Source organism: Zootoca vivipara, chromosome 16 (genome assembly GCF_963506605.1).
Source record: "Zootoca vivipara chromosome 16, rZooViv1.1, whole genome shotgun sequence".
Classification (NCBI taxonomy): Eukaryota; Metazoa; Chordata; class Lepidosauria; order Squamata; family Lacertidae; genus Zootoca; species Zootoca vivipara.
Genome location: NC_083291.1, coordinates 1,477,032 through 1,489,096, shown reverse-complemented (window position 1 = coordinate 1,489,096; position 12,065 = coordinate 1,477,032). Strand labels below are relative to the sequence as shown.

The 12,065-nt window shown below is 45.8% G+C and overlaps 1 pseudogene; it reads right to left on the bottom strand.

Moving 5' to 3' along the window:
* Window positions 1-6,468: 6,468 nt before the first annotated feature.
* On the bottom strand, window positions 6,469-6,733 carry LOC118075233 (protein S100-A6-like; annotated as a pseudogene).
* Window positions 6,734-12,065: the final 5,332 nt, after the last annotated feature.

Sequence of the window (12,065 nt, the reverse complement as noted above, 5' to 3'; positions counted from 1 at the left end):
GGTTATTTGTGGGGCATAGGAATTCATCCCCCCCCCAAATAGTCCACCCCCCACAAGGTCTGAGGGACAGTGGAGCAGCCCCCTGCTGGAAAAGTTTGCTGACCCCTGCTCTAACTTATCTGATTTTGTCTCATGCACTTGTTTTCTCAGCCAATTTACTGGGAATTGCCTTCCAGATGTTGAGACCTACAACTCCCAACAGTTCCAGATGGGCTGGCCCATGGTCAGGGATGATGGGAGCTGTAGTCCAAGAACATCTGGAGGACCACAGGTGCCCCATTGCTGGAATATCTGGAAGGCACCATGTTGGCTGCTCCTGCCCTAGGGCAGGCATAGGCAAACTCAGCCCTCCAGATGTTTTTGGACTACAACTCCCATCATCCCTAGCTAACAGGACCAGTGGTCAGGGATGATGGGAGTTGTAGTCCAAAACATCTGGAGGGCTGAGTTTGCCTATTCCTGCCCTTGTTGTGGTTGTTGTTGTTGTTGTTTAGTCGTTTAGTCGTGTGCGACTCTTCGTGACCCCATGGACCAGAGCACGCCAGGCTCTCCTGTCTTGTACTGCCTCCTGCAGTTTAGTCAGACTCATGTTCATAGCTTTGAGAACACTGTCCAACCATCTCATCCTCTGTCGTCCCCTTCTCCTTGGGCCCTCCATGTTTCCCAACATCAGGGATGTTTCCCAACATCCAGGGAGTCTTCTCTTCTCATGAGGTGGCCAAAGTATTGGAGCCTCAGCTTCAGGATTTGTCCTTCCAGTGAGCACTCAGGGCTGATTTCCTTCAGAATGGATAGGTTTGATCTTCTTGCAGTCCATGGGACTCTCAAGAGCAGGCATCCCCAAACTTCGGCCCTCCAGATGTTTTGGACTACAATTCCCATCTTCCCCAACCACTGGTCCTGTTAGCTAGGGATCATGGGAGTTGTAGGCCAAAACATCTGGAGGGCCGCAGTTTGGGGATGCCTGCTCAAGAGTCTCCTCCAGCACCATAATTCAAAAGCATCAATTCTTCAGCGATCAGCCTTCTTTATGGTCCAGCTCTCACTTCCATACATCACTACTGGGAAAACCATAGCTTTAACTATATGGCCCTTGGTCAGCTTTTTAAGATGCTGTCTAGGTTTGTCATTGCTTTTCTCCCAAGAAGCAGGCGTCTTTTAATTTTGTGACTGCTGTCACCATCTGCAGTGATCATGGAGCCCAAGAAAGTAAAATCTCTCACTGCCTCCATTTCTTCCCCTTCTATTTGCCAGGAGGTGATGGGACCGGTGGCCATGACCTTGGCTTTTTTGATGTTGAGCTTCAGACTATATTTTGCGCTCTCCTCTTTCACCCACGTTAAAAGGTTCTTTAATTCCTCCTCACTTTCTGCCATCAAGTTTGTGTCATCAGCATATCTGAGAGGTTGTTGATATTTCTTCCGGCAATCTTAATTACAGCTTGGGATTCATCCAGTCCAGCCTTTCGCATGATGCCTGCCCTAGGGGAACTCATTGAGAAACTGGAAGCTGGCAGGGCTTCACTCAGTAGAATTCTCCACTGATGTGGCACCCCTACAATAAAAACAGCTATAAGGGCAAGAATATGTTTTTAAAAAAAAGAAAAGAAGGAAACTGGCATGTGTGCTCACAGTCACAGGTGCTTTTTCTTCAGACTTAGAGAGCTACACGCCCTTCATTTAAAGCACATGAATTCCCTGAAACAATCCTATAGTTCATTTAGGCTGCTGGGATTTGTAGCTCTCTGAGTGGTAAATTACAGTTCCCAGTCTTCTCTGGGGGAAGAAGTGTTCTTTAATTGTACACAGTGTTTATACCTGCCAGTTTAAGCATGCTTTTCAACAAGTTACACGACTTTACAAAGTGATCCTTGATGGTGACAGGGAAAGGACTGGAAAACTGTGTCCAGTTCTGGGCACCACAATTTAAGACGGAGGTTGACAAGCTGGAAGGTGTGCAGAGGAGCTGTGACCAAGAAGATCAAGGGTCTGGAAATCAAGCCTGATGAGGAACAGTTGAAGGAGGTGAGGATGTTTAGCCTGGAAAAGAGGAGACTGAGAGGAGATACGAGAGCCATCTTCAAATATCTCAAGGGCTGTCACATGGAAGATGGAGAAAGCTTGGTAGGACTCAAACAATAGCTTCAAGTTACAAGAAAGAAGATTCCAACTAACATATGGAAAAACTTTCTGACAGTAAGAGCTGTTCAACAGAGGAGCAGACTCCCACAAGATGTGGTGGACTCTTCTTCCTCAGAGGTTTTAAGCAGAGGTTGGATGGCTATCTTTCTTGGAAGCTTTAGCTGATACTCCTGCATTGCAGGGGGTTGGACTAGATGACCGTTGGAGTCCCTTCCAACGCTATGATTGCATGACTCTTCAAAAGAGCACAGAACAGGGATAGATAGGCTTTTTACAATGAAAGGCACCCACTTGGGAAACTCAGCCACATGGTGTGGTATAAATAATAAAATTATTATTATTATTATTATTATTATTATTATTATTATTATTATTATTAAGAATGAAGCTCTAATATCAGGCTCACAGGAGGTGAGCTCATGAATTACCTGGTAGCTCTGATGGGAAACCCCCCCACTGTGATAGAAAACAAGGGCAGGTGCTTCAAGGTCCCATCAGCGTGAGCAGAGCCAGCCCTACCGTTGGGCAACGTGAGGCAGGCTGATGTAATTGCTTTCAGAGGCACCAGAAGCTTGCTAGAACAGGGATGGGGAGCCTGAGGTTATTGGACTCCCAGCAATCATCTCAGTATGGTCAACAGCCAGGGATGACGGGGAGGTTGTAGTGCAGCAACTTCTGGAGAGCTTCAGGTTCCACATCCCAGTGCTAGGAGATAAAGGTGGCAGCTGCACACGAGGTCAGCTGGCTTGCCACTGGTTACTGCAGTCAGGCTTCTGTGGGGACGGTGCACATAGCCAAGCGGGAAAGAAACATCCCTTGCCTCCTGCTGCTTTTGGAGACATGATAAACATACAGGTGATCATTGCAACAGAAGGCTCCCGTCTTTACATGCTCATCAGGAGTTGGCAAGAACAAAAGAGTGCTGTGTCATGGGTGTTTTCCATTTCGTCTCAGCCCAGCTCCTCCTCCTTTGGGGAGATACTCACCTGATATCACTGTCAACGCCTGCCTAGATGTGGAAATTTCCCTTGCGGTACATTTTGCCAACTTTTGAAGCAGGCTGTATGTCTGCCGCTTCTCACTGCAGCTGGTGCAACTGCATTGAGCAACTGGAAGATGGCAAACTTTAGCTCCATGCTGGGAAAAAGCTTCACCACTGAGCTCTCAAAGCTCTGCTAAAGGCACAGGCAGAGGCCAGGCTAGTTCTTCTTTTCTTTTCTTACACGTTGGTAATTTCACTCGCTCCCTACAGTGGGCGAGTGAATCTTGTCCCAACCGTGTCTCTTTCTGCACCCCCTCCTTGTTCTGCATGTTGCCTGACTCTTATCCTACAAGGAAGTACAGTATGGGGGAGGTAGTTGTTCAGCCAATCTTTGAGACATATTGCCTTTTTGAAGTGCTCTAATCAGTGATATTCTTTGTCTCCAAGGAAGCCTGGGGACCAAAATACGTTGGGCACTTGGAATGCTTTGTTGAAAGTTTCCTGCACATTTTAGTGCCATTTTGGCGCTTTGCCTCCATTTTTTCATTTGTCCGTGTTTTGATGCTGCCCTCTATTTTCCTGTAGGGACCCAGGTGGCGCTGTGGGTTAAACCGCAGAGTCTAGGGCTTGCTGATCAGAAGGTTGGTGATTCGAATCCCTGCAATGGGGTGAGCTCTCGTTGCTCGGTCCCAGCTCCTGCCAACCTAGCAGTTCGAAAGAATGTCAAAGTGCAAATAGATAAATAGGTACCGCTCCGGCGGGAAGGTAAACAGCATTTCCATGCACTGCTCTGGTTCGCCAGAAGCAGCTTTGTCATGCTGGCCACATGACCCGGAAGCTGTCTGCGGACAAACGCCGGCTCCCTCGGCCTATAGAGCGAGATGAGCACCGCAACCCCAGAGTCGGACACGACTGGACCTGATGGTCATGGGGCCCTTTACCTTTACCTATTTTCCTGCAGTCCCAATTACTGGAGGCGAGTGCATCCCATAGCCCATCTCATGGGACAATGGGGTTGTACCTGCGTCCAGAAGATTTGTAGTCAACAAGGGCCTACTTTCCTTCCATGCATGGCCTGTGCCCTGGTATGGTTCCCCTTTATCACATACACAGCCCAACAAGACAACAACAAGATCCGACAATAGCATACGAATCAATCTGGCTAACCTGATTCAAAAATACCACCCTCCCACCCACCCACCTCACACACAAAAACAAATCTCACTACAGCCAACCAAAGACAACCAACCACACCCTAGGCCAACCCCAACCTCTCTCACCACCAAGGAAACACAACAAGCGAATAGTAAGAGAACCCATACATGTAACACTGACACAAAACCCCACACATACTCTAAGTAGAAGAATAGAAGCATTGCCACCCAACCCCCACCCACCATTCCCCCTCCCCCTCTTTTCTTCCTAACCCAACACTGTATGCAACACTACGGTAAATGCCTCACAACAAATGAAACTGATCTGTAGAAAACACAACTTGACAAAAGAGACAACGCATGTATTTTTTGTAAACTAATAAATCTTTAATGATAATATATTTTTAAAAAACCAAACAAACAAGGGCCTCCTTTATGTGAGCGGCACATTACTCACCCATGGATATCACTGTGGGAGACTCTGCTACTGGTCATTAAGTAAAGATGAAGTGTGAAGTTGGTTAGAGCTTGGTGCTGATGATGCCAAGATTGCAAGTTTGAACCCCCTTTGGGACAGCTGCATATTCCTGCATTGCAGGAATTCTATGATTCTAACAGCAGGGAACTGGCTTGTTTTTCTGAGTTCTGTTTTGGCATGAAGAGACTTAGGACATTGCAGTAGTTTTGCTTTTCATGAACCGCACAGGTCCTGTTTTTCTTGTTCTCAGAAATGAGGTCTAAATTCCCTGGCACACTGCCCATGGCCGATTAAGGGTGGTACAAGTAATGTAAATTCTGTCAGTGCAAAGAAATGTGATAAGGGAGGCGACTGTCATGGGAACAGCTGAATTAAGCCCAGAGGCCAAGTCACCATCTGAGATCTCAATGTCATATTCTCAGGTGGTACAGTGTTTGCATAACACACGAAGGAATAATGCTTTATGCAGGAGTGGATCAGTGAGAGAGAGAGAGAGAGAGAGAGAGAGAGAGAGAGAGAGAGAGAGAGAGAGAGAGAGAGAGAAGTTTGCCAGTGAGAACCAGGAAGCAAGTTTTTAAAGCCCCATTTTGGAAGCTGTTTTCTGTGTAAGGCAAGAAATTTATGTAAAAAGAGGCAGAGAATATAGTGGAGGATTGTGGCAATGCTTCTCTAAGACAGGCCTCTGGGACTTGTTTCTGAAGCTGTGGCTTCACTAGGTTGCCAGTTTATTTGTCTTATTCATGTAAGCTGGCTGCAGGCAAGGATATAAATTTAATGACATTAAGGTAAAAGGTAAAGGACCCCTGGACAGTTAAGTCCAGTCAAAGGTGACTATGGGGTTGCGGCACTCTTCTTGCTTTTCAGGCCAAGGGAGCTGGCATTTGTCCGCAGAAAGCTTTCCAGGTCAAGTGGCCAGCAGGACTAAACTGCTTCTGGTGCAACAGGACATTGTGACGGAAACCAGAGTGCAAGAAAATGCGATTCACCTTCCCGCCACAGTGGTGCCTATTTATCTATCTGCATTGGCGTGCGTTCGAACTGCTAGGTTGGCAGGAGCTGGGACCGAGCAATGGGAGCTCACCCCTTTGCGGGGATTCGAACCGCCGCCCTTCAGATCGGCAAGCCCAAGAGGCTCAGTGGTTTAGACCCCAGAGCCACCCACTAATACTAGGCTGCCTTCTCAGAGGGTGGGTTGGTCTACTGCATCAGGAGGGATTGAATGAGCCACACGACCTGATGTGGAAGAACGTCACCACCCAAAGGCAAAAGGCAAAACAATGGATCCTGCAGAGAGACAGTGGGAAGCCCCTTCTGCCAGTGGGCACTTTGATCTGTTTATGTCTCAATGCACATGAGCAGATCTCTTGTGATTACTTGAGTTCTCCCTGCACGCAAGCTTGTCTGTTACTGGATTAGGGTGCTGCGTTCCCCCTCCCTCAAATTTATAGCACCAAGGACAGCTCCATTCCTGCTAACACTTTAGCGGGAACACCTAAAGGCTATGCCAGAAATATCTGTCAACCACAACGTATTGGTGGTCTAGGCTACATTAACTGGGTTGTTTGAACAGGGTTGGCAGCAGGAAAAGTATTGCCTTATTGCCCCCCTTTTATTTTTTATATTTTTTTACAAAACTTAAATTTTATGGGACGTGAAACTGCCTACAGAGGTATAATCCCAAACCAAGACACCTCACCCCACTGGGGCGTACATTTACGAAGCCAAAGCTTCATTGCAAATCATTGCCAAGGCACCCAGGAAAGTGATGTATTCCTGGAAGTTCAACACTTTGTCCCCATTGCGGCCCAGGTATTTAATCAGTGCCTGTGTCTCTCCGTCCTGCAGTTTCGGTCCAATGTTCAGCTCATTCTTGATCAGCTCCTTCTTACTTAGGCTGCTCTTATCGCCATCCTTGCCCGTGTATTTGTGGAAAGGTGACAACCAGCAAACCAAGAGCTTGGTCCAGAGGTGCTGCCATGGTGAGAGATGAAGGAGGAGAATACTCTCTTGTCCAACCCACATCAAGGCAGCGACTCTCTCGCTGAGCTGCCTGCAGGCCCTTCCCTGAAGCAAGATGGTGCAGTGTTGAATGGCAGGAAGAGATGGGGAAAGTGGTCGCCTTATTGCTTTTCTGACACACCAGGCCTATACTCCAAACTTTTTTTTTTTTTTTTTTTACAGTTGGAGGGGTGTCCTAGAGGGATAGTGAGAGCGGACATAGCAAATCAATAGGCTTGTTTGCACATTGCACAGACACAAGTCCAAGTTGTCTCTGACACAAGTGAAAGTTTTTGTGCGAAAGAGCATAAACTTAATTTTGCAGCTCAGCTGTTGTGTACACAGGTTCCCGAGTGTAATGTGTGAACACCCTGACTGAATCAGCAGAAGGGAATAACAGTGTGGCGTGAGGGTGAGGGTGTTGGGTCAGGGCTAGAGATGTCCAAGTGAAAATCCACAAAGCTTGTTGAGTGATCTTGGGCCAATCACTATTTCTTAGCCTATCCTACCTCGCAGGGTTGTTGTGCTGGATAAAATGGGCGGCTGGGGGAGGCGAGTCATGTAGATGGGAGAGTAGGATAAAAATATGCACCAATACAAAGGCAAGTGTGAAATGTTTAAAGTTACATAATTTCTTCCTTTAATCTGAATTGGATTTCCAGCACCAGCTGGAAATCAGGTAGGACCAAGATTTTAAAGGATGGCTGCTGACTTCTATTCCAGTTGAATCAGAAAGGTTATATGCCTTTCCAGTGTAGCAAATATACATTGGCATGACTCAGACATGAAACAACAACCTCATGCATGGCAGCAGGAATAAAATGTCATCCGCTTACATCATGGGAAGGCAAACTAAGGCCTGGGGGCCAGATCCGGCCCAATCGCCTTCTAAAACCGACCCGCGGACGGTCCAGGAATCAGCGTGTTTTTACATGAGTTGAATGTGTCCTTTTATTTAAAATGCATCTCTGGGTTATTTGTGGAGCATATGAATTTGTTCATCACCTCCCCCCCCCCAATATAGTCCAGCCCCCCACAAGGTCTGAGGGACAGTGGACTGGCCCCCTGCTGAAAAAGTTTGCTGACCCCTGGCTTACATGCTACATAATATAGCACAAAACTATAGTGTTTTGTGTAGGATGTTCTCTAGCTTGTGGCAGTGTATGATTTGTGGTGCCCTAAAGCTTATTATGGGATATTGTCTTCCTCCTCTTATTTGCGTCAGCTGGAGTCATCTCACATTAAAAACTTGGTTTTGGTTAGAGAGAATTGTTGTGGATCTTGAAGGGAAGGAGATATGGGGGTATGGAAAATCCAGTGACTTGTTAAGGCTGCTCATTCATCTGACCTTTTCATGGGATTAAGGAACTGGGAGCTGGAAACCAACCACAGCCGCCTTTTCAAAAGGGACTCACTGTAAGACACTTAAAAGAGGAAGGAGAGGGAAGGCAGAGAGGGCAAGCGTCAAAAATATTCCAGGAGGCTGGCAAATTGGCACGTCGCCCTTTGGTCTGGGGTGTGTCGGGGTGTTCAACTCACTGAACTATAAAAACACACACTGTGTTTGCTTCATGAACTCAGCTCTTTTGTCTGAAGACTTATTTCAGCGCTCATTAGTCATCACTTATGGGACGGTTGCAGATCTTTCGAGATGCCCAAAGATGAGGCATATCTGCTACTAAAGCTCACACCAGCAGAAGGTTGAAATGGTTTTGTGGTTGTAGGGAAATCTAAAACAAGAAGGAAGTACTGCGTATTCCGGCGTACAAGACAACCGGGCGAATAAGACGACCCCCAACTTTTCCAGTTAAAATATAGAGTTTGGGATATACTCGCCGTATAAGAAATACGACCCGGCGTATAAGACGACCACTGACTCTTGAGAAGATTTTCCTAGGTTAAAGAGGAGTCTTATACGCAGGAATATACAGTATGCCTTACTGGAAGAAAGCATGTACTTTTTTGAGGGAGGTGTGGTGACTGCTATTACAGACTGCTATTATGGATTTTGCCAGGGACACACAAAGTGACACTTAGCCTTCCACCTTCTTGGGTGGCCTCAGGTGCAAGAACTGTGTATGGGGAGACATGGGAAGGTTTCCTGGTTTATCTTTCTCCAAAGAGCAGTGCAAAAAGGGCTTAAGAGGAAGGGGTGGGCACATTTGGGGATGAGAACAGGACCAAGGGAGGCAGTGGGAGTGAGAAGCTGGTGCCCACAGTCTACTCAGGAGTAGGATGGGAGGAGTAAGAAGCTGAAACACAGGGCTCCTCCAAATTTCCTGGTTACTGAGCATCAACTCACTTCTGCAAAGCTTACCTGGTGCTTGGATTATAGCCAGTCTTTATTGATTTGTTTATGCTAATGCTTTGAGTCAATTTTTATGAGTAAAGCAGCAGCAGCGATGACAACAACTTTTTCTATGAGCTTAACGTAAGAAGACATTTTAAACCACAATTAAGCATAACTAAACCTCCAATGGTGATTTTTTTTTTTTTGCATTGCGGGTGATGCTCTGTTGAAACGGCCACAGATGATTTTTACCATTTAAAAGCGGCAAATCTAAGTTATTTGTGAACTACAGTAAAGCAAATAATGTTTAGAAGGAAGGAGACTGAACAGAAAGTGCTAAGTCACAGAGAGTTGCTTGTTTTTCAGGAACAATATATAAATAAGATTCTAAGAAGTATCACCCCTGGACTTACATGTCTACTGAGTGTATTCTTAGAAACCCACTTTTCTTTGGGCGTGGACGAGCTGGAGAAAATGAAAGACAAAATGCTCAAGAATTATGCTACTTTGCTCGTTGCTTAAGATTTGTTAATGGAACAAAAATTATATTCTGCTTGATTCTAGGAAATATTTATATCCTGCTCTCTTCATAAATGAATGCCTAAGTGTCCCACTGCGCAGAGGGTGCCCTGGATTGTGAGGGCAGTCAGTGGAAAGAGCCCTGTGTCTGAAAGCTGCTCTTTCTGAGTCCAGATAAAAAAATAAGGAACCCAAAGAAGGGAGACCTGCAGCGGCCATGAAGTTGTCCATCAATAGTAAATTCTGAGAATACAATCATTAACAACACCCAAAGGGTGCTCATCAATGGCTCCTCCTCATCCTGGAGAGTAGTGACTAGTGGGGTGCCACAGGGTTCTGTCTTGGGCCCAATCTTATTCAACATCTTTATCAATGACTTGGATGATGGGCTGGAGGGCATCCTGAGCAAGTTTGCAGATGACACCAAATTGGGAGGGGTGGCTAATACCCCAGAGGACAGGATCACACTTCAAAATGACCTTAACAGATTAGACAACTGGGCCAAAGGAAACAAGATGAATTTTAACAAGGAGAAATGTAAAGTACTACACTTGGGCAAAAAAAAATGAAAGGCACAAATACAGGATGGGAGACACCTGGCTTGAGAGCAGTACATGTGAAAAGGATCTAGGAGTCTTCGGCATGAGTCAACAGTGTGATGCAGCAGCTAAAAAAGCCAATGCAATTCTGGGCTGCATCAATGGGAGTATAGCATCTAGATCAAGGGAAGTAATAGTACCACTGTATTCTGCTCTGGTCAGACCTCACCTGGAGTACTGTGTCCAGTTCTGGGCACCACAGTTCAAGAAGGATACTGGCAAGCTGGAACGTGTCCAGAAGAGGGCAACCAAAATGGTCAAAGGCCTGGAAACGATGCCTTATGAGGAACGGCTTAGGGAGCTGGGTATGTTTAGCCTGGAGAAGAGAAGGTTAAGGGGTGATATGATAGCCATGTTCAAATATATAAAAGGATGCCATATGGAGGAGGGAGAAAGGTTGTTTTCTGCTGCTCCAGAGAAGCGGACACGGAGCAATGGATTCAAACTTCAAGAAAGAAGATTCCACCTAAACATTAGGAAGAACTTCCTGACAGTAAGAGCTGTTCGACAGTGGAATTTGCTACCAAGGAGTGTGGTGGAGTCTCGACTTTGGAGGTCTTTAAGCAGAGGTTTGACAACCATCTGTCAGGAATGCTTTGATGGTGCTTCCTGCTTGGCAGGGGGTTGGACTGGATGGCCCTTGTGGTCTCTTCCAACTCTACGATTCTATTCTATGAACTAATGATTCTGTTGGAATCCTTTCCTCCTGTGGGGACACTTCATCTGGCCCTTGCAAAAACCCGGACAACGCCTTCCGGATCTGAGCTGTAATTCCCTATCTCTCTCCATGTCACTGTCACTATGCCTGGAGGCACTGATGGAATCAGTCACTAGGAAAATTACGTGGTGACTGTATGACCACCACCATGTCTTCTGGTCTGTTTGTTCTTATTATCACTGTCGTTAAACCACCAATATATGTTGTTATGAGCATAATCATTTTTGTCCCTGTTGGATTTCTGTACATTCAATTCCTTAACCTCCTCTGTGAAGGTTTTCAAATCCTTCTCTACTGTCCTTATTTCCCTAGTGACTCTGATTCTTACCCACACTAATTCATTAGATTATCATAATGAGGACCCACATACATGGTGAAAGGGCATTATAAATGTGGTCATTGCACATGCTGCAGATTTGCATTGCCTGTAAAATCATTCACTAATACTATGAATGGAAAAAAGATTGTCTTGCAACAAATCACAAACTGCTCCACTAAAAATCGTGTACAGTGGTGCTTCGACTTACGAAGGCGATCCGTTCCGCCGCGCTCTTCGTAAGTCGAAACCTTCGGATGTCGAAGTGTCCATTTTATTGCAAGCGATTTTGCGCTTTGCGCAGGTGCAGAATGCACGCGCGGCGAAAAGACTTCCGGGTTTGCCGACTTCGTAAGTCGAAACCTTCAGAGGTCGAGGCATTCGGAAGTCGAGGTACCACTGTATATTGTATTCGCTGAGCTTGTGGGCTGCTATATGTAGGCAGTACCACCCGTGCAATTAGGACCAGAATTTCTGAACATAGGTCCAAAATACATAATATATGTGTAGACGCCCCTCTAGTCCAGCATTTCCAGCAAGTAGCCCATACAGCAAATGATCTGAGTTTCTTTATTTTGTGGACTCTTAAAAAAACAACCTTTTAGAACCGTAGATATAAGAAGTCTTGTTACAAAAGGAGTATAAATTAATATTTCAACTAGGTACCTTGTATCCAAAGGGTTTGAATACTGAGTTTGATTTGGGATGTCATGCATGAGTTTAATATGTATGTATACATGTTTAATATGTATGTATGTATACTAGTGGTAACAGAAAAGTGATGCTGCACCTTTAACCATGTAACCATGTGGTGATTGATTCTATACACCTGCACTGTATTTAACTGCTTGATATGAGTTTGCAACAGTG